This window comes from Trachypithecus francoisi, unplaced genomic scaffold, assembly GCF_009764315.1.
Source record: "Trachypithecus francoisi isolate TF-2019V2 unplaced genomic scaffold, Tfra_2.0 Contig00506, whole genome shotgun sequence".
Lineage (NCBI taxonomy): Eukaryota > Metazoa > Chordata > Mammalia > Primates > Cercopithecidae > Trachypithecus > Trachypithecus francoisi.
Genome location: NW_022680686.1, coordinates 2,370 through 23,646, shown reverse-complemented (window position 1 = coordinate 23,646; position 21,277 = coordinate 2,370). Strand labels below are relative to the sequence as shown.

At 49.9% G+C, this 21,277-nt stretch overlaps 1 long non-coding RNA gene across 1 annotated transcript; it reads right to left on the bottom strand.

The window, feature by feature from the left end:
• Positions 1-4,296: 4,296 nt before the first annotated feature.
• On the bottom strand, positions 4,297-20,636 carry LOC117084773. The gene is made up of 2 exons (XR_004437664.1): positions 20,345-20,636; positions 4,297-4,495 (listed from the first exon to the last, which is right to left on the bottom strand). It is a non-coding gene; the product is annotated as an uncharacterized LOC117084773 (long non-coding RNA).
• Between the last annotated feature and the right edge of the window lie 641 nt (positions 20,637-21,277).

Below are 21,277 nucleotides of genomic sequence, written 5' to 3'. Positions count from 1 at the left end.
ATGCAACAGTGGGGAAGCTCCTACCAGCACTGAGGCAATCCATGGTCCTTCCAATCGGGTTCCTCCACAGGCAGCAGGGTAGCTGGGTTCAAGCTATTTACAGTCTCCAGTGTTACCTGGGGATTTTCACACAGAAGCCCTTGATAGTTTAGCATTCTACAGTTGGACAGCCAACGATGTCCTCCTTGCTCCATTAAGGTGACTACAGCATGTGGCACCTGGACTATTATCTTCTGACCTAGGGCCAGCTTGTTGGCATCTTCTATGAGGACTGCAGTAGCTGCCAACACCCTGAGGCAGTGGGGCCAACCTAAAGCCACCAAGTCTAGTCTTTTGTATAAGTATGTTACTGGCCAGTGCCAAGAGCCTAACAACTGAGTTAAGACTCCGACTGCCATCACTTTCGTTTATCCACATACAAAAAGAAGGGCTTTTAAAAAATCTGGCAACCTTAGCGCCGGGGCTTGAATGAGAGCTTCCTTTATACCTTTGACGGCCTTTTTTTGTTCCTTTTCCCATAGAAGGCGCTCTCTTTCTTTTCCTTTGGTAGCGCCATATAAGGGCCTTGCTATAAGGGAGAAGTTTGGAATCCAGGTTTGGCAGAATCCCACCACACTGACCTGCTGCCTTGTAACTGGGGTGGGCAACGCACACCCAGCCTCCTTGTGTGCACTTCCAAGCCTGCACTGGCCTTGGGATACTATGAATCCTAGATATCCAACCTCCTGAAAACAGACTTCTGCCTTGTCCTTGGACACCTTGTAAACTGGCCTGTATTCACCATTTGGCTTGCACACAGGCAGCAGAGGAGTATTGCAGGAGGACTTGCATTTTACTATAATCCCATGTTTATAGGGCCGATTGAAATGTTTTGTTATGCCATCAGTTGCCTCTCTGGGTAGGGGGTATTGACGGACTCATGCTGGGGCAGCATGAGGGTTAAGCTCTACTACCACCGGGGGTCTGTTTGCAGCAAGTCCAGGGGATTGTCCTCAGCCCATACACCTGGTACCTTGAAAAGCATTCCCCACATATTGTGTAGGTCCGGCTGTGGTAGCCTGCTGGCACACAGTTCATAGAGCCGCCATTCCTCAGTTCTCCAGACAGTTAGAGTCAATACCATTGCCTTAGTCTTTTCAAACTCCAGTGTCATATTCCCTTTAGATGTAAAGGAAATTTGTGCCTGCAGTTTCTGGAGTGAGTCTCTTCCCAAACAAGGGCACTGGACAGTTTGGCATATATAGGAACTCATGCTGCGCTTCTTGTCCTCCAATAACACATCTCCTGGATTTGCAAAAAGGTCTCTTTTCTTTGGCCCCAGCAACCCCTACAATAGTAGCACAGTTCTTTGTTGAGGGGCTAACTGGGTGAGTTACCACAGAGAAATCAGCACCAGTATCGACCAAAAAACCCATTAATCGGCCCTCTACTTCCGTAGAGACCATAGGCTCCCCAGGGCCTAAAAGGAGGGAGCCCAGTCTGTCTCAGTCCTCTAAATTCTCGGCCCCTGCTAAGCGGATCAGATCAGGATCTGCCTTACAATTGCTGATCCACATGCGCTGACGAACCTTCACAAAGTCTTTCTTCAAACTCATTGGTGCTTTTGTCTGCACCCCAGAGCACCTCTGAGATTTTTTTTTATTTTTTGGTTGCCTTTTTCTTTTACCATCCTTTAGACTTTGCAGAAGTGCTTCTCAGCACTTTTGTAGGTGCTGAAGCTGGACTGCATCACCTGGGTCCTAGTGGGGGTCCTTTTGTCCTCTTAAGAGGCATAAGCAGCCGGGCGCGGTGGCTCAAGCCTGTAATCCCACCACTTTGGGAGGCTGAGACGGGCGGATCACGAGGTCAGGAGATCGAGACCATCCTGGCTAACACGGTGAAACCCCGTCTCTACTAAAAATACAAAAAACTAGCGGGGTGAGGTGGCGGGCGCCTGTAGTCCCAGCTACTCCGAAGGCTGAGGCAGGAGAATGGCATGAACCCGGGAGGCGGAGCTTGCAGTGAGCTGAGATCAGGCCACTGCACTCCAGCCCGGGCGACAGAGCAGGACTCCGTCTCAAAAAAAAAAAAAAAAAAAAAAAAAAAAGAGGCATAAGCATAATTTGGGCATGGCCAGACCTGAGACAGCCTGCCTGACTTTTCCAGCCTTTCACTTTAACTTCCCGGAGCTCTGATTTCTGCTTCTTGGGTGATACTGGGAGCCTGTATCTCTTAACCCCTTAGGGGCAGTTAGCCTTGGTAAAGGGGGGAAGATTGGAATGTAGGGAGGAGGGGTCTCTATTCCCTCCTGTGGTTCTTGCAAAACTGGTTTTCTCTTTCCTGAGACTTTTCTTTTGTTTCCATAGCTGCCTGGGCAGCTGATTTTTACTTCCACTTTTGGTTTTTACTTTTCACTTTTTACTGTTGGAGTTACAAGCCTCTGTGACTTTCCCTTTAACTCTGTAGCTGCCAGCGCAGCTGGTTTATCTTGGCATGAGCTGCGAGCATTCTACAATAAACTGCTAGGCAGGGCTGCATTTATTTAGCCATGAATCAATATAAAGACTAGGTCTGAATGCCCTGGCTGTCCTTCGACCCTAGTCACCACCTTAAAACACATGGCCAAGTTCTCTATATTGCTTTCGGCCAGCCATCCAACACTAAAAGCGGGCGGTTCTAATTCACAGAATGTCCTTAACTTTTGAGCATCCAGTTTCATCCCACAATCACCTCTAAATCCTTTTTAAAACCTTTTTTTAACATGCACTCCAAAGGAGTTGGTTTTGATGCTTTTCCTCCCATTTCCTTCCTTGTGGCACACTTTCAGTCTCGGGTCTACCAGATCAGGTCCTATTATGAGAGTTTCGGATGCTGCTTAGCCAGGAATGTGCCTTCCCCTCTCACAGCCTGCTGCAGACGTGGAGCTGGTCCTATCAGCCGTATGCAATGCCCTAGGTCTGATTTCCCCTGCACTCAACTCGGAGCACACAGCCCACACTAAGGGATCTGTGCCTCCCCACGTCACTCCCTGCATTGGCCTCTCCCATACCATCTCTTTCACACACCTCCTCTGCCCCAGGACTCCTCATCAGATGAAACTGGCCTCTCCTGTGTCCCAGGTGAACCTAGTTAGGCTCCCACATTCACACACATACATATACCACTGCTACCCCAGGACTCCTCATTGGACGAAATGAGCTCCTCTCATGTCCCTGGTAGCTTCATACACACCCACACACTCCCAGTTCACATGCACCCACACACTCCCATTTGGGGTGGCAAACCACTCTTGCCACCCTGCCAGCAAGCTCTTTCTTGCTGCACTTGCCACTCTGTTGGCCTGTTTTCTTCCTTCCACCTTATTAGTGGGGACATAAGGTTCATCCAAATTGGCAGGCTACTCCTGCCACCCCCAGCCACTCTGGGTTGGATTAGTGGTCGGTCCCTGGGAGGTGATCAAGCTCCGCTTTGACCCTATGGGACGGGCTTTCCTGCCTTGGGCCTTTCTCCTTACAGCAGTTCCTGAAGTGCTGCTATCGTCCTGCAGCCCTGTCTCTGGTTCCACTGCACTGTCGGGCAGGGCACCAGGACACAGGGAGAGCCGGTCTCCATCCGGTATTTTTAGTAGAGACGGGGTTCACTGTGTTAGCCAGGATGGTCTCCATCTCCTGATCTTGTGATCCGCCTGCCTCAGTCTCCCAAAGTGCTGGGATTACAGGTGTGAGCCACTGCGCCTGGCCTGGCCTCCTGCCTTTTAATTTAACATGGTGCAGATGACAATGTTCACTAAAAGCTGTAATCCATCATGACTACTGACTCATGAATATATAACAACTACAAAAAGAACCCAAACAAATAAGAAAGAGGCTTGACCTACAGGGCTAAAGCCAAGGAGCACTGTAGGAGGAATGAGGAGGTTGTTGTCAGAGCCCTGTGGAATGGCCCACAGCCCCAGAGTCCACTCCGAGCTGCAGCCTCACAAGGCCATGATGTAGATGAGCACAACACAGAGCAAGGGCTGGTCCTAACTGAGTAGCTGTGACCATGGCCCTCCAGCTCAGAGTGGGAGCTCCCACACCTTCAGCTCAGTGTGAACGTGAGGTGTGCCAACCTTGATTTGAGCATACTTTCACTTGCCAGCCAGCATCCAAGAAAGGAAGTCTGGATTCTCAGGGCTCAGAGTTTCCAGGGAAATAATCTGTCTGCCTGTCTGTTTGCTAGTTTGCTTGTACTGTTTTGTTTCTGAAGGGATTTAGGGTGTGTTAGTCAGGATAGGCCCGGTTTGCTGCAATAACAATTCCAAATCTCAGTGGCTTCACATGACAAGGTTTATTTCTCACAGCTCATACTACAGGAGGTGAATGACGCCTCTGCCATCTGGATTCATCACTATGGCTCTTAAAGGCTTTTGCCCAGAAGTGACACACATTCCTTCTGCCAACATTTCATTAGTCATATAAGTCACATGGCCAAACCTTTCCTCAAGATGCCAGGAATGAAAAACCTTCCCATAGGCCTAGAAGGAAAAGAATCAGAAATATCAGTGAACTACAGGAAAGACCACCCTTGGCAGTGTGTCTGTGTTTATGTTATATACACATTGAAAAAATATATATTTATACACATTGAAGACAAAATGCCTCTTGCACTAAAAATAGAGCACCTTCTTGGTAGCACAGCTAAATTTCATTTAGCCTTTGAACCATTTACCTTGGTCCATCCTCACCTAATCAATCAGTCAGGAGGTGATGGCAGTGTACCAGAGAGCTGGGCCTCCTCAGTGACACCCAAATACACCAAAGCCCTTGCCCTTCTCCCCTTCCACACCTTTCCTCCAGGGTTTCCCCCACTCACCGCTGTGTCTATTGACTGACAAGACCTACACTTTTGGTCCTGAAATTTGACAGATAACTATTTTATTTTATTTTAATTATTTTTTAGAAATGGGATCTTGCTGTGTCACCCAGGCTGGAGTCCAGTGGCACAATCATAGTTCACTGGAGCCTCCAACTCCTGGGCCCAAGCTCTCCTCCCATCTCAACTTCCCAACAGGCCGGGACCACAAGTGGGTGCCACCACACCCAAGTAATTATTTTAAATTTTTTATAGAGACGAAGACTCGTTTTGTTTCCTGGGCTGGTTTTTTTGTTTTGTTTTGTTTTGTTTTGTTTGTTTTGTTTTTTTTGAGACGGAGTCTCACTCTGTCACCAGGCTGGAGTCAGTGGCATGATTTTGGCTCACTGCAATCTCCGCCTCCCGGGTTCAGGCAATTCTACCTCAGCCTCTTGAGTAGCTGGGACTACAGGTGCAAGCCATCATGCCCAGCTAATTTTTGTATTTTTAGTAGAGACGGGGTTCCCCCTTTATTGGCCAGGATGGTCTCGATCTCTTGACCTTGTGGTCCGCCCGCCTGGGCCTCCCAAAGTGCTGGGATTACAGGCATGAGCCACGGTGCCCGGCCCCTGTTGGGATTACAGGCGTGAGCCACCACACCGGTCTCAAATAATTATTTTAGAGTTTAGTTTTTACTGAATCTGGTGAGTTTGACTAATGTAAGACTTCCTTTTAGCCCTAGGCGAGTATAAAAGGCCAGGCGCTGTGGCTCAGGCCTGTAATCCTAGCACTTTGGGAGGCTGATGCAGGCGGATCCCCTGAGGTCAGGAGTTCGAGACCAGCCTGATCAACATGGAGAAACGCTGCTCTACTAAAACTACGAAATTAGCCGGGCATGGTGGTACATGCCTATAGTCTCAGCTACTCAGAAGGCTGAGGCAGGAGAATCAATCGCTTGAACCCGGGAGGCAGAAGTTGCTGTCAGCCGAAAGTGCGCCATTGCATTCCAGCGTAGGCAACAAAAGAGAAACTGTCTCAAAAAAAAAAAAAAAAAAAAATTAAAATTAGAAAAATAAAAACGAAAGGTAAAGCGAAGCCCTTGTGTCAGGAACAAGCACAGGACAAAACCACACAGAGCGGTGAAAGAGGGAGACTGGGAGGGCAGCCACAGCTGTGTGGGGTGGTCTGGAGAGGACATGGGGCAGCCACAGCTGGGGGCAGGGGCTGGGGAGGAGAGGAGGAATGTGCAAGCTCAGCTGTGCAAGTTGGGGTCAATGGCTACATCAGAACCAGACCCCACTGCTGGTAGCTTCACTGTCTCGCTCTCATGGGGCCTCCCAGCTATCCCAAGTCTCCAAGAAACAAGCTCAGAGACCTGCGCAGTCAGAGGTCCAGCGAGGAGCGCGGAAGTGAGCTCCAGGCCACGTGCAAGTGCAGTCCCGGTCCCACGCCATCAGCACAACCTGTGTGACAGTACAGGGTATCTGGGCAGAAGGAAAACTAGGGGAGCCTCATCCAGCGCTGGAGATGGACAAGCTTTGGGCTCCTCGACGGCGAGGCACCCGGGGAACGGGGAGTCACTTAGAACCTCAAAGCAGCCTCCCGCGGGAACAACCAAAGCAATTCCAAGCTCTAGCAGGGCACCGAGGGCGCGAAACCCGCCCCGCTCTCCGGCCGGCCGGCAGGGGGCGCGCGCTCCCCGAGCTCCCGCGCACCGCGGGGAAGGCGGCCCTGGCGCGGGGAAGCAGGGTGAGGCTTCCATTTCCAACCCTGCTCTTTTAAGTACGAAACATACCGTCTGGCGCATGTACAAACGTGTATTATTTTGACCCAGTGCACGTGCCGTAGGTGACTTGGCTTGGCTTGGCTTCCCGTGAAAGCGGCGGCTGTGGGGAGTTGATTGGGAAGTGAAGGGCGCTGGGCGACCCGGCGAGTGGAGCCAACACCAGCGCTCCTCCTGACCGAAGGGTGTCCCCGCGCGGTGGCTGTCCGGCCCCAAGGACAGGAGGGATGTGTGCACTGACTCCTGAGCCGTCCTCCAGCACTGCTCTGAAGGGAGAGTGTGTGCAGTGGCAGCTGTGCGAAGCCGGCCAGAGCCTGCCCAGACTGCCCTGTGCAGGATGGAGTAAAAGGTGAGCCCAGGGGGTCTGATAAAATGACCTCAGTAGCCACCTGTGGGAAGGGGCCCAGAGGAAAGCACACACAGTGACTACCAGGCGCCTTATCTCAGGGCTATTTGTGACGGGGGATGCGTGTTTGAGAGCCATTCTGTGAAGTGGAATTGCCTGGTCAGAGGGTGAAGGCACACGCGGTTTTGCTCCCCGTTGTCAAATCTCCTTATGTAGGCATTTTTCCATTGTACATTCTCTTCAGCAGTTTTATGTGAGTGCCTGCCCACAGCCTTGCTGGCAGTGGATGTTGCAAACTCTTGGGTTTTTGCTAATCCCTCAGGTGAGCAGAGATTTTTTTTTATTTTTATTTTTTTGAGGCGGAGTCTCCTCTCCCAGGCTGAAGTGCAGTGGCTCCATGTCGGCTCACTGCAACCTCTGCCTCCCGGGTTCAAGCGACTCTCCTGTCTCAGCCTCCTGAGAAGCTGGGATTACAGGCATGCGCCACACCTGGCCAATTTTTGTATTTTTAGTAGAGATGGGATTTCACAATGTTGGCCAGGCTGGTCTCGAACTCCTGACCTCAGGTGATCCACCCACCTCGGCCTCCCAAAGTACTGGGATTACAGGCATGAGCCATCGCCCCCGGCCTCTTTGTTTTTGAGACAGGATCTTGCTCTGTCGCCCAGGCAGGAGTGCGGTGGCTCAGTCTCGGCTCACTGTAACCTCCACCTCCTGGGTTCAAGTGATTCTCCTGCCTCAGCCTCCCGAGTAGTTGGGACTACAGGTGTCCATCACCATGCCTGGCTAATTTTTTGTATTTTTAGTAGAGACAGGGTTTCACTATGTTGGCCAGGATAGTCTCAATCTCTTGACCTCGTGATCCACCCGCCTCAGCCTCCCAAAGTGCTGGGATTACAGGCATGAGCCACAGTACATGGCCCTAATTTTTGTATTTTTAATAGAGATTTAGTAGAGATGGGGTTTCACCATGTTGGCCGGGATGGCTCTTAGTTTATTTTTAATTTTTATTTTGCATTTCTGTGATTAGGAGGAAGACTGAGCACCCTACCTTATACTCAAGACTTTTCATTACAGTTTTGTGGTGTTTTGTTTTTTTTAGACGGGGTTTCCCTCTTGTTGCCCAGGCTGGAGTACAATGGCGCGATCTCGGCTCACCACAACCTCCACCGCCCTGGTTCAAGGGATTCTCATGCCTCAGGCTCCCGAGTAGCTGGGATTGCAGGCATGTGCTACCACGCCCGGCTAATTTTATATTTTTAGTAGAGATGGGGTTTCTTGATGTTGGTCAGGCTAGTCTTGAACTCCTGACCTCAGGTGATCTGACTTCAGGTGATTCGCCCGCCTCAGCCTCCCAAAGTGAGCCACCACTCCCAACCTCATTGCAGTATTAATTGTATGAATGAAAGACAGGAAACACAAAACCACAGTGGGGTACCACCTCACACCCATCAGGATGGCTAGTGTTAAAACAACAGAAAATAACAAGTGTTGGCTGGGCGCAGTGGCTCATGTCTGTAATCTCAGCACTTTGGATGGCCAAGACGGGTGGATCACCTGAGGTCAGGAGTTCAAGACCAGCCTGGCTAACATGGTGAAACCCCCACCATCTCTACTAAGAAAATACAGAAATTAGCTGGACGTGGTGGCAGGCACCTGTAATCTCTGCTACTCAGGAGGCTGAGGCAGGAGAATCACTTAAACCGGGAGATGGAGGTTGCAGTGAGCTAAGATCGTGCCATTCCACTCCAGCCTGGGTGACAAGAGTGAAACTCCGTCTCAAAAAAAGAAATTAAAAAAAAGGAAAATAAGTGTTGTAAGGATGTGGAGAAGTTGGAACCCTTGTGCACTGTTGGTGGGAATGGAAAAAGATACAGCTGCTGTGGAAAATGGTATGGAGGTTCCTCAAAATATTTAACATAGAATTATACGATCTGGTAATCCCGCTTCTGTGTATATACCCAAAAGAACTCAAAGCAGTTCTTTTTTTTTTTTTTTTTTTTTTGAGACAGTGTCTCACTCTGTCACCTAGACTGGAGTGCAATGGTGCAATCATGGCTCACTGCAGCCTGGAACTCCTGGGCTCAAGCCATCCTCCTGCCTCAGCTTCCCCAGTAGCTAGGACTATAGGCATATACCACTGTGTCTGGCTATTTTATTTATTTATTTAGAGACGGAATCTTGCTCTATTGCCCAGGCTGGAGTTCAGTGATGCAATCTCGGCTCACTGCAACCTCTGACTCCTGGGTTCCGGGCATTTACCTGCCTCAACCTCCCAAGTAGCTGGAACTACAGGCACACGACACCATGCCCGCTCAGCTAATTTTTTGTGTTTTTAGTAAAGACAGAGTTTCACCGTGTTAGCCAGGATGGTCTTGGTCTCCTGACCTTGTGATCTGCCCTCCTTGGTCTCCCAAAGTGCTGGGCTTACAGGCGTGAGCCACCGCGCCCAGCCATTTTTTTTTTCTTTTTGAGAAGTCGTCTCACTCTGTAGCCCAGGCTGGAGTGCAGTGGTGCAATCTCGGCTCACTGCAGCCTCCGCTTTCCTGGGTTCAAGTGATTCTTCTGCCTCAGCCTCCTGAGTAGCTGGGATTACAGGTGCACGCCACTGCACATGGCTGGTTTTTTACATTTTTAGTGGAATCGGGGTTTCACAATGTTGGCCAGGCTGGTCTTGAACTCCCAACCTCAGTAATCTGCCCACATCAGCCTCCCAAAGTGCTAGGATTACAGGTGTGAACCACCGCGCCCATGCGTCTGGCTAATTTTTTTTTTTAGACGGGGTTTCCCTCTTGTTGCCCAGGCTGGAGTACAATGGCGCGATCTCGGCTCACCACAACCTCCACCGCCCTGGTTCAAGGGATTCTCATGCCTCAGGCTCCCGAGTAGCTGGGATTGCAGGCATGTGCTACCACGCCCGGCTAATTTTATATTTTTAGTAGAGATGGGGTTTCTTGATGTTGGTCAGGCTAGTCTTGAACTCCTGACCTCAGGTGATCTGACTTCAGGTGATTCGCCCGCCTCAGCCTCCCAAAGTGAGCCACCACTCCCAACCTCATTGCAGTATTAATTGTATGAATGAAAGACAGGAAACACAAAACCACAGTGGGGTACCACCTCACACCCATCAGGATGGCTAGTGTTAAAACAACAGAAAATAACAAGTGTTGGCTGGGCGCAGTGGCTCATGTCTGTAATCTCAGCACTTTGGATGGCCAAGACGGGTGGATCACCTGAGGTCAGGAGTTCAAGACCAGCCTGGCTAACATGGTGAAACCCCCACCATCTCTACTAAGAAAATACAGAAATTAGCTGGACGTGGTGGCAGGCACCTGTAATCTCTGCTACTCAGGAGGCTGAGGCAGGAGAATCACTTAAACCCGGGAGATGGAGGTTGCAGTGAGCTAAGATCGTGCCATTCCACTCCAGCCTGGGTGACAAGAGTGAAACTCCGTCTCAAAAAAAGAAATTAAAAAAAAAGGAAAATAAGTGTTGTAAGGATGTGGAGAAGTTGGAACCCTTGTGCACTGTTGGTGGGAATGGAAAAAGATACAGCTGCTGTGGAAAATGGTATGGAGGTTCCTCAAAATATTTAACATAGAATTATACGATCTGGTAATCCCGCTTCTGTGTATATACCCAAAAGAACTCAAAGCAGTTCTTTTTTTTTTTTTTTTTTTTTTTGAGACAGTGTCTCACTCTGTCACCTAGACTGGAGTGCAATGGTGCAATCATGGCTCACTGCAGCCTGGAACTCCTGGGCTCAAGCCATCCTCCTGCCTCAGCTTCCCCAGTAGCTAGGACTATAGGCATATACCACTGTGTCTGGCTATTTTATTTATTTATTTAGAGACGGAATCTTGCTCTATTGCCCAGGCTGGAGTTCAGTGATGCAATCTCGGCTCACTGCAACCTCTGACTCCTGGGTTCCGGGCATTTACCTGCCTCAACCTCCCAAGTAGCTGGAACTACAGGCACACGACACCATGCCCGCTCAGCTAATTTTTTGTGTTTTTAGTAAAGACAGAGTTTCACCGTGTTAGCCAGGATGGTCTTGGTCTCCTGACCTTGTGATCTGCCCTCCTTGGTCTCCCAAAGTGCTGGGCTTACAGGCGTGAGCCACCGCGCCCAGCCATTTTTTTTTTCTTTTTGAGAAGTCGTCTCACTCTGTAGCCCAGGCTGGAGTGCAGTGGTGCAATCTCGGCTCACTGCAGCCTCCGCTTTCCTGGGTTCAAGTGATTCTTCTGCCTCAGCCTCCTGAGTAGCTGGGATTACAGGTGCACGCCACTGCACATGGCTGGTTTTTTACATTTTTAGTGGAATCGGGGTTTCACAATGTTGGCCAGGCTGGTCTTGAACTCCCAACCTCAGTAATCTGCCCACATCAGCCTCCCAAAGTGCTAGGATTACAGGTGTGAACCACCGCGCCCATGCGTCTGGCTAATTTTTATTTTTTTAGAGAGGGTCTCAATTTGTTGCCCAGGCTGGTCTCAAACTCCTGGGCTCAAATGATTCTGCTGCCTCAGGCTCTCAAAGTGCTGCGATTATAGACATGAGACAGCTTTATTTATAATAGCCAAACCTGGGAACAACATAAATAATTTCCAGCAACAAGTGAATGGATAAACAAATTGTAGTATTTATTTATTTGAGACAGAGGCTTCCTCTGTTGCTCAAGCTGGAGTGCAGTGGCACGATCTCGGCTCACTGCAACCTCCGCCTCCTGGGTTCAAGCAACTCGTGCCCCAGCCTCCCAAGTAACGCGTGCCATCACACCTGACTTATTTTTGTATTTTTACTAGAGATGGGTTTTCACCAACTTGCCCAGGCTGGTCTCGAACTCCTGGCCTCACATGATCCACCGGGCTTGGCCTCCCAAAGTGCTGGGATTACAGGCGTGAACCATTGTGCCCAGCCTTTTGTTGTTGTTGTTTGTTTTTTGAGACAGGATCTCGCTCTGTCACCCAGGTTGGAGTGTACTGGCAGGATCACAGCTCATTGCAGCCTTGACCTTCTGGACTCAAGTGATCCTCCCACCTCAAGCTCCCGAGTAGCTGGGAGTACAGTCATATGCCACCCTGCCTGGCTGATTTTTTGTTAGTAGAATCAGGGTCTTATGTTGCCCTGGCTGGTCTCAAACTCCTGACCTCAAGTGATTCAGCCGCCTTGGCCGCCCACAGTGCTGGGATTACAGGCATGAGCCACCACACCTGGCCTCAAATGATTTTTCTGTATCTGTTGAGATCGTATGACTTTTCTCATTTTTATTTTCTTTCCTTTGTTTTTTTTTGTTTGTTTGTTTTGAGACAGGGTCTTGATTTGTTTCCCAGGCTGAAGTGCAGTGGTTAAATCACAGCTCACTGCAGCCTCAACCTCCTGTGCCCAACTGATTCTTCCACATCAGCCTCCCAGGTAGATGGGGCTACAGGCACATGCCACCATGCCAGGCTAATTTTTTGTATTTTTTTGTAGAGATGGGGTTTTGCCATGTTGCCCAGGCTGGTCTCAAACTCCTGGACCCAAGTGATCTGCCCACCTCAGCCTCTCAAAATGCTGGAATTACAGGTGTGAGCCTCTGTACCCAGCCTGCTTTTTCTCTTTTAATCTGTTTATGTTATATTTATATTTATAGATTTTTTCCCTAACATTAGTCACCTTTGTATTCCTAGGATAAACTCAGCTTGCTCATGACAAATTGCAACTTCAATACATTGTTGAATTTGGTTTGCTAATAATTTGTAGAGTTTTCTGCATTTGGCTTTCTGGTTGCTGACTTCGAATTAAATTGCTTCTATCTTTCTGAGGGAACTGAGGGTGATTTTCTTTCTTTTTTTTTTTTTTTTTTCTGAGACAGAGTCTTGCTCTGTCACCCAGACTGGAGTGCAATGGCACAATCTCAGCTCACTGCAACCTCTGCCTCCCAGGTTCAAGTGATTCTCCTGCCTCAGCCTCCTGAGCAGCTGGGACTACAGGCACGGACCACCGTGCCCAGTTAATTTTTGTATTTTTAGTAGAGATGGGGTTTCACCATGTTGGTCAGGCTAGTCTTGAACTCCTGACCTCAGGTGATCTGCCTGCCTCAGCCTCCCAAAGTGCTTGGATTATAGGCATGAGCCACCACACCCAGCCAATGAAAAAAAATTTTTTTTTTTTTTGAGATGGAGTTTCGCTCTTGTTGCCCAGGCTGGAGTACAATGGCACGATCTCGGCTCACCACAACCTCCACCTCCCGGGTTTAAGTGATTCTCCTACCTCAGCCTCCCAAGTAGCTGGGATTACAGGTATGCGCCACCATGCCTGGCTAATTTTGTAGTTTTAGTAGAGACAGCGTTTCTCTATGTTGGTCAGGCTGGTCTCAAACTCCCGACTTCAGGTGATCTGCCTGCCTCGGCCTCCCAAGGTTTTGGGATTACAGGCATGAGCCACTGCCCCCGGCCTGAAAAAAATGTTATTATGGAAAATACCCAACCATAAACAAAATTAGTGAGAACAGTATTATAAACCCTCATGTACTCATCACCCAGTTCCTTTTTGGTTTTTTTTGAGATGGAGTCTCCCTCTGTTGCCAGAGTGTAGTGGTGCTATCTTGGCTCACTGCAACCTCCACCTCCCGGATTCAAGTGATTCTCCTGCCTCAACCTCCCGAGTACCTGGGACTACAGGCACCTGCCACCATGCCCAGCTAATTTTTTTGTATTTTTAGTAGAGATGGGGCTTCATTCACCATGTTGGCCAGGATGGTCTCCATCTCCTGACCTTGTGATCCGCCCACCTCAGCCTCCCAAAGTGCTGGAATTACAGGCACTCATCATCCAGTTTCTAGAATAATTGATTACCAAACTTTTTTCATATATAGGCCCACCCACTTTCTCTACTGACATCCTAGACTACTTGGAAACAAATGGTAGACGTCATATCCCTTTATCTGTAAATACTCTAGTAATATCTCCAAAAGATAAGAATTTTTAAAATCCCATAATCCTGATCTGTACATGTCACGCATGCATCTAACAATACTGCAATAGAATCTAAGAATACTGCAATAGAAAATATTTGGTCTGGCCAGGTACGGTGGCTCATGCCTGTAATCCCAGCACTTTTGGAGGCTGAGGCGAGCTGATCATGAGATCAGGAGTTGGAGACCAGCCTGGCCAATATGGTGAAACCCTATCTCTACTAAAAAATACAAAAATTAGCCGGGCGTGGTGGCGGTGCCTGTAGTCCTGGCTACTTGGGAGGCTGAGGCAGGAGAATAGCTTGAGCCCAGGAGGCAGAAGTTGCAGTGAACCGAGATTGCGCCACTGCACCCAAGCCTGGGTGACAGAACGAGAGTCTGTCTCAAAAAAAAAAAAAAGAAAATATTTGGTCCATTTTCACTCTTCTCCAGTTGTCTTATGTGTTGCCGTTGTTGGTGGTATATGTTGTTCTGTTTTGTTAGGTTTGTTTGAATCAAGAGGCAAATGAAGACCTCGCATTGTGACTGGTTGATCTCTCTGTCTCCCCGCCAGGTCTGCTTGAGGTTTGCGAGTCCCAGCTCCCACTGCCCCTGCCACCTGCCTTTCCCTTCTCAGCACATACACAGGACTGGGAGAAAACGAACTAAGCGTTTGATATTACAGTATTGTTAGGTTTTTATATGTGCGGTATCTTAGGAGGGAACAGAAAGCAGCAGACACACCACTGACCATGGTTCCCAGTGTGGCAGGGGCCAAAGCCCTTGCTCTGTGGCTCCAGGGGCAGCCTGTGGAGGCCCAGCCTGGGCCACTCATGCTCCCCGGCCCCACTCGCCGCCAATCCCGTCTCAGCATAGGCTTCCTTCTTTCCACCGTTCCTGGAGACCCAGCAGGCTGTCATGGGCCTTTGGTCCCTGCACAGTCCACTCTGGTGGCCACCAGGCTTCTGTGGCCATTATTTCCCATGTGCATATGGGAGAGAACTCGGCCAGGCTTCTAAGTTATCTAGACCTTCTTTTCTTTTTCTTTCTTTTTTTTTTTTTTAAGACACAGTCTCACTCTGTCACACAGGCTGGAGTGCAGGTGGTACGATCTTGGCTCACTGCAACCTCTGCCTCCTGGGTTTAAGTGATTCTCTGCCTCAGCCTTCCAAGAAGCTGGGATTACAGGTGCACACCAACATGCCCAGCTAATTTTTTTTTTTTTTTTTTTTGAGACGGAGTCTCGCTGTCACCCAGGCTGGAGTGCAGTGGTGCGATCTCGGCTCACTCCAACCTCCGCCTCCCGGGTTCACGCCATTCTCCTGCCTCAGCCTCCCGAGTAGCTGGGATTACAGGCATGAGCCACCACGCCCAGCCTAATTTTTGTATTTTTAATAAAGACGGGCTTTCACCATGTTGGCCAGGCTGGTCTCAAACTCCTGACCTCAAGTGATCCGCCCACCTCAACCTCCCAAAGTGTTCAGGTTACAGGCGTGAGCCACCGTGCCTGGCCTGGAGTCTCTTTTTGACATGTGTGAGCATAGGCAGCAAGCAAGGCCATGCAGAGAAGGGGTGCTTCCAGACCAGGCCAGGGGCATCATTAAGGGTGGGAATGTCTCAGGAGTGTCATAGGAGAGTTGAGACCAACACGCAAGTGTCGGAATTGATGGTTGAGGCAGGAGCAAGGTTTTTTGGGGTTTTTAAGATGGGGTCTTGCTTGTAGCCCATAGCAATCATAGCTTACTGCAGCCTTGAACTGCTGGGCTCAAGTGGTCCTCCCAACTCAGCCTTCGGAGTGACTAGGACTACAAGGACTACAGGTGGGCCCCACTGCGCTGGGCTAGGGTTAATTATTACCATAGGTTTTAAAATATGCTTTGTACTGGGTTTGCATAGGCCATTTCCCCTCTGTCTGCAGGGTACTGATGTCCCCATCTCTCTGTATAGCTGCAAACGGGACCAGGGAGGCATTACTGTGGCAACAGCCGTGGCAGGGTCAAGGAGTTCCTTGTGTGACTTTCATACTTCTGACAGGCTGAGATCCAGGCCCCAGACCTGTGGTGATGCTGCCCATCTAGCCACCACCTGGGCTGAGGAGCAGACATGAGGCCCCCAGGCCAGAGCAGAGACCTGCCAGAGCAACCTCCATTGTCAGCCCTGATGTGGGGCCACCTTCTCATGTCCCTTATCCTCCTGCCCAGCGAAGCAGTGGCTGCTCCAGCTGGAACTCCAGGAGACAGGGCTACACTATGCCTTGAACCAGAGCCTGGGTGATGGAAGGGCCCCAAAGTGGGACCAGCCTGACTGTCCCCATCCACCAGGCAGAGAGGAAAAGCATGGCACTCCCCTGCTGGGAAATACCCCTGCAGTCACAAGTCACAAGATGAACTGGGTAGATGTGTGGACACTGCTAGGTCTTTTTTTTTTTTTTTTTTTAATTAGAGATAGGGTCTCCCTTAGTTGCCCAGGCTGGAGTGCAGGGGCACAATCATGACTCACTGCAGCCTCAAACTCCTGGGCTCAAACCATCCTCCCATCTGAGGCTCCCAAGTAGCTGGGACCACAGCTATGTGCCACCATGTCTGGCAGGAGCAAGATTAAAGTGCACAGTGGGAAGCCATTCAGAGCTGAGCAAGACGCAGGCAGGAAAAATAGACAAGTGGGGACTGTGGGCCGGGCGCGGTGGCTCACGCCTGTAATCCCAGCACTTTGGGAGGCCAAGGCGGGCGGATCACAAGGTCAGGAGATCGAGACCATCCTGGCTAACACAGTGAAACACTGTCTCTACTAAAAAAATACAAAAAATTAGCCGGGCATGGTGGCGGGTGCCTATAGTCCCAGCTACTTGGGAGGCTGAGGCAGGAGAATGGCGTGAACCCGGGAGGCGGAGCTTGCAGTGAGCCGAGATTGTGCCACTGTACTCCAGCCTAGGCCACAGAGGGAGACTCCATCTCAAAAAAAAAAAGAGAAGTGGGGACTGTGGTTGTGAACACTGTGATCCTGGCCAGACACGGGGCAGGCAGGTGGTTTTCTGGAGAACACCCTGCTAGCTGTAATCAGACACCCTGGGACCCCTGTGGAGGAGGGCACAGCCCCATCCTGGCCAACACAAGGCCAATGCGTGGGTCCTCCATGGGACCTGTGGCTGTGGCACAGTCGCATATGTTTTTCATCCTTTTTACCCTGCCCATGCTCTCTCAAGCACCTTTTATAGTTACTTTTTACTTTTTTGAGACAGGGTCCTGCTCTTTTGCCCAGGCTGGAGTGCAGTGGTGTGATCATAGCTCACTGCAGCCTCAACCTCCCAGGTTCAAGCCTCAGCCTCCAGAGTAGCTGGGACCACAGGTGCATGCCACTATATCTGGCTAATTAAAAAAAAATTTTTTTTTAAAGATGGAGTCTGGCCATGTTGCTCAGGCTGTTTTTCTTTGTTGTTGTTGTTTTTTTTTTTTTTTTTTGAGGTAGAGTCTCACACTGTCACCCAGGCTGGAGTGCAGTGGCACAGTCTTGGCTTACTGCAACCTCCACCTCCCAGGTTCAAGCGATTCTCCTACCTCAGCCTCCCAAGTAGCTGGGACTACAGCTGGATGCCACAACACCTGGCTAACTTTTGTATTTTTAGTAGAGACGGGGTTTCATCATGTTGGCCAGGCTGGTCTTGAACTCCTGACCTCAGGTGATCTGCCCGCCTCAGCCTCCCAAAGTGCTGGGATTACACGCGTGAGCCACTGCACCCAGCCTCAAGGACTTCTGTCCTGGGCTTTGCAAGGTCAGTTTTTCCTCTTAAGAGTTGTACTTCTTGTGCTTTTCTGGCTAATATTCCATTCTGGACAACCATCCCTGTACAATTGCCACTGACAATTTTTTTTTTTTGGAGACCGAGTCTCATTCTGTTGCCCAGGCTGGGGTGCAGTGGTGTGATCTCGTCTTACTGCAACCTCCGCCTCCCGGGTTCAAGCGATTCTCCTGCCTCAGCCTAAAAGAGTTGCTGGGACTACAGGTGTGTGCCACCACGCTCGGCTAGTTTTTTGTATTTTTAGTAGAGATGGGGCTTCACCAAGTTGCCCAGGCTGGTCTTGAACTCCTGACCTCAAGTGATCCGTCCGCCTCCGTCTCCCAAAGTGCTGGGATTACAGGCTTGAGCTGCCACCCCAGCCGCCACTGACAGTTTTTACTGCCATTTGTTATAGTCCCAGATGCCACCTGCCACCTGTATTAGGGGCTTCAGAGTGCTTAGCTGCAGGTTGAGGTCCTGGTCTCATCACTGGGCTCGCTGAGCCTGCTTCCGACGCACACATCACATTTACTTCCCCGCAGGCCATTCCTTAGCATCTCCTACTGCCTGGCCTCCTCCTTAGTCCATGTGGCTGGCACAGCTCTCACTCCACATTCTCAAATGGTTTTAAAATGTTTTTCTTTCAGCTGGACGCGGTGGCTGATGCCTGTAATCCCAGCACTTGGGGAGGCTGAGGCAGGTGGATCATGAGATCAGGAGATCGAGATCATCCTGGCCAACACAGTGAAATGCTACTAAAAGTACAAAAAATTAGCCAGGCATGGTGGCGGGCACCTGTAATCCCAGCTATTTGGGAGGCTGAGGCAGGAGAATCGCTTGAATCTGGGAGGCAGAGGTTGCAGTGAGCTGAGATCATACCATTGCACTCCAGCCTGGGCGACAGAGCGAGACTCTCTCAAAAACAAAACAAAACAAAACAAAACAAAACAAAACAAAACAAATGTCTTTTTCTCTGATTTTCTTTTTTTAGAGATGGGGGTCTCATTATACTGCCCAAGCTGGTCTTGAACTTCTTGCTTCAAGCAATCTTCCTGCCTTAACCTCCCAAAGGGTTGGGATTACAGGCGTGACCCACTGCACCTGGCCTAAAATATCTTTGTATAATTCAATCTGTAGGTCAAACCTGCCACTCTACTGTAGTGGTAGAAACTGAATTTCAGTTAATATAAAGGTTTTCCTGTCTTTCCCAAAGGGGTGTGGCACTGTCAGAGGAAGACTGTCAGATCTCTCCAGCATGACCCTCGTCCTTGTTTCCAAACTTTTCTGTCAGTCACCGTCTGCCTCCCTTTCTTTGGTTAGCTACCCATCAATGACCTGTTATTGTCATTGCCATAGACCCCTGAGCAGCACTCCCCCTCCCACAGTTGCCATTCCAGTCTTGCTGCACAGTATGATAAGAATGCCCTCTTGGCTTCTGAGGGTTAAATGTTGCCATCCAGAACGGTTAAATGCCATTCCAGAATTGTGTCATCCCCAAGACACTAAGAAGCCAAGTTCCATGGCAGCATCTCCTAGCCACAAAGCACAGCCAGCACCAGCTTTCTGACACCAGTGCCCCCTCACGTCCACATTCTGCATTGCCTTAGTGAAGGGCAGCTCCATGCAACACCTTCTGGTCTCATGTAATAAATCCATTCTAATATTCCCACTTCCCTGAGCCTTCATCTCTTTTTTTTTTTTTTTGAGACAGAGTCTGGCTCTGTTGCCCAGGCTGGAGTGCAGTGGCGCGATCTCGGCTTACTGCAACCTCCGCCTCCCGGGTTCAGGTCATTCTCCTGCCTCAGCCTCCCAGGTAGCTGGGACTACAGGCGCCTGTCACCACGCCCGGCTAATTTTTTGTATTCTTTAGTAGAGATGGTGTTTCACCGTGTTAGCCAGGATGGTCTCGATCTCCTGACCTCGTGATCTGCCCGCCTCGGCCTCCCAAAGTGCTGGGATTACAGGTGAGAGCCACTGCGCCCGGCCTAGCCTTCATCTCTACCTCATTAACAGTAGGCCACTATGGTGTCCAAGCTTCTGGGAGCCATCTGGCATGAAGACAAGCTCCAGGTGTCCTTTGACAGGACTTTAAATCCTGAGTCTTAGGGGATGCACCCTTGTCAATCAATGCCCTATCGGTCTTCTATTGCTCCCCCCGTCCCTGGCCTGGATCTGGTACCGCCTCTAGATCTGGTACCCTCACAACCGCTCCCACAAGTGTTCTCTCAGGTCCTGCACCTTTTTTTTTTTTTTGAGACGGAGTCTCGCTCTGCCGCCCAGGCTGGAGTGCAGTGGCCGGATCTCAGCTCACTGCAAGCTCCGCCTCCCGGGTTCACGCCATTCTCCTGCCTCAGCCTCCCGAGTAGCTGGGACTACAGGCGCCCGCCACGTCGCCCGGCTAGTTTTTTTTTTTGTATTTTTAGTAGAGACGGGGTTTCACCATGTTAGCCAGGATGGTCTCGATCTTCTGACCTCGTGATCCGCCCGTCTCGGCCTCCCAAAGTGCTGGGATTACAGGCTTGAGCCACCGCGCCCGGCCGTCCTGCACCTTTTTGGGCAACTGAGTGATTTCCTCCTAGGGTAGGAAATATTTCACTGCTTGGGATATGCTGAGATGTGATCCTGCTTATTGGTCTGGAGGCAGACAGGAGGTGGATCTTGAGGAGGATTAGTGTTATCTTACAGGGCACTCACCTATAACGGGGAAATCTCGGCACTGTCTCCAGGGTGGCTGAAGCTGTCCTCCTCTATCAATGGGAAGAAGGCAGCTTCTGCTGGCCAGGATACTTCAGGGGACTCTGGGGACTCAAGGTTCTTTGGTACATCCACTCAAACATCCCATGTCAGGCTTCAGGGTCCATTTCTTCCCTTTAAAAGCCCCCAAAGGGTCGAGTACTGTGGCTCACGCCCGTAATCCCAGAAGTTTGAGAGGCCATGGCAGGAGGATCAATTGAGGCCAGGAGTTCGAAACCAGCCTGAGGAACACAGCAAGATCCCCCGTCTCTACAAAAATAAAAACAATAAAAGCCCCCACTTTAGTACAGGAAAACTGCTGAGGATGTACAAGTGTCTTTTGCAGCTCTGCCGCCCTTGTGATGAAATCTTGGTTCTCATTTTCAGCATGCTCTGCCTACTGGCCACGGAAGCCACGTTTTCTTTACACGTTGTCTTGGGAGAGTTCCTGGCTTTCACAGCATCCTCTGAGTAGATAGCAGGCTGAACTGCATCTTTCATTCTCTTGCTTCAAAGCTTCTAAGGTGATTTAGAAAAGCTAGCCACCTCCATAATCCTTGCAACAGCAGCTGCTTCCACGTCTTTCAAGTGCCAAAGCTACTGCATAAACCAAGCTTTCTCTTCAACTCCTATCTATCAAGCACAGGTAAGAGCCTTATGCTTCGGGACACAGGGAGGTTATCACCAACTCTGTGTGTGTGTGTGTGTGTGTGTGTGTCTCTTTGTTGCCTTCTGAATGGTAAGTGACCCACTTTTAGATTCCTATCCCTAGGTCTGTCTTCTAGTGCTACCTCCAGTACTCACTGCCTTAGCTTGAATCCTCACAAAAACAGAGCTTGAACCTGGAACTTAGGCGTAGTTAACTTGGTACATTCCAGGAAACTGTAATCCATG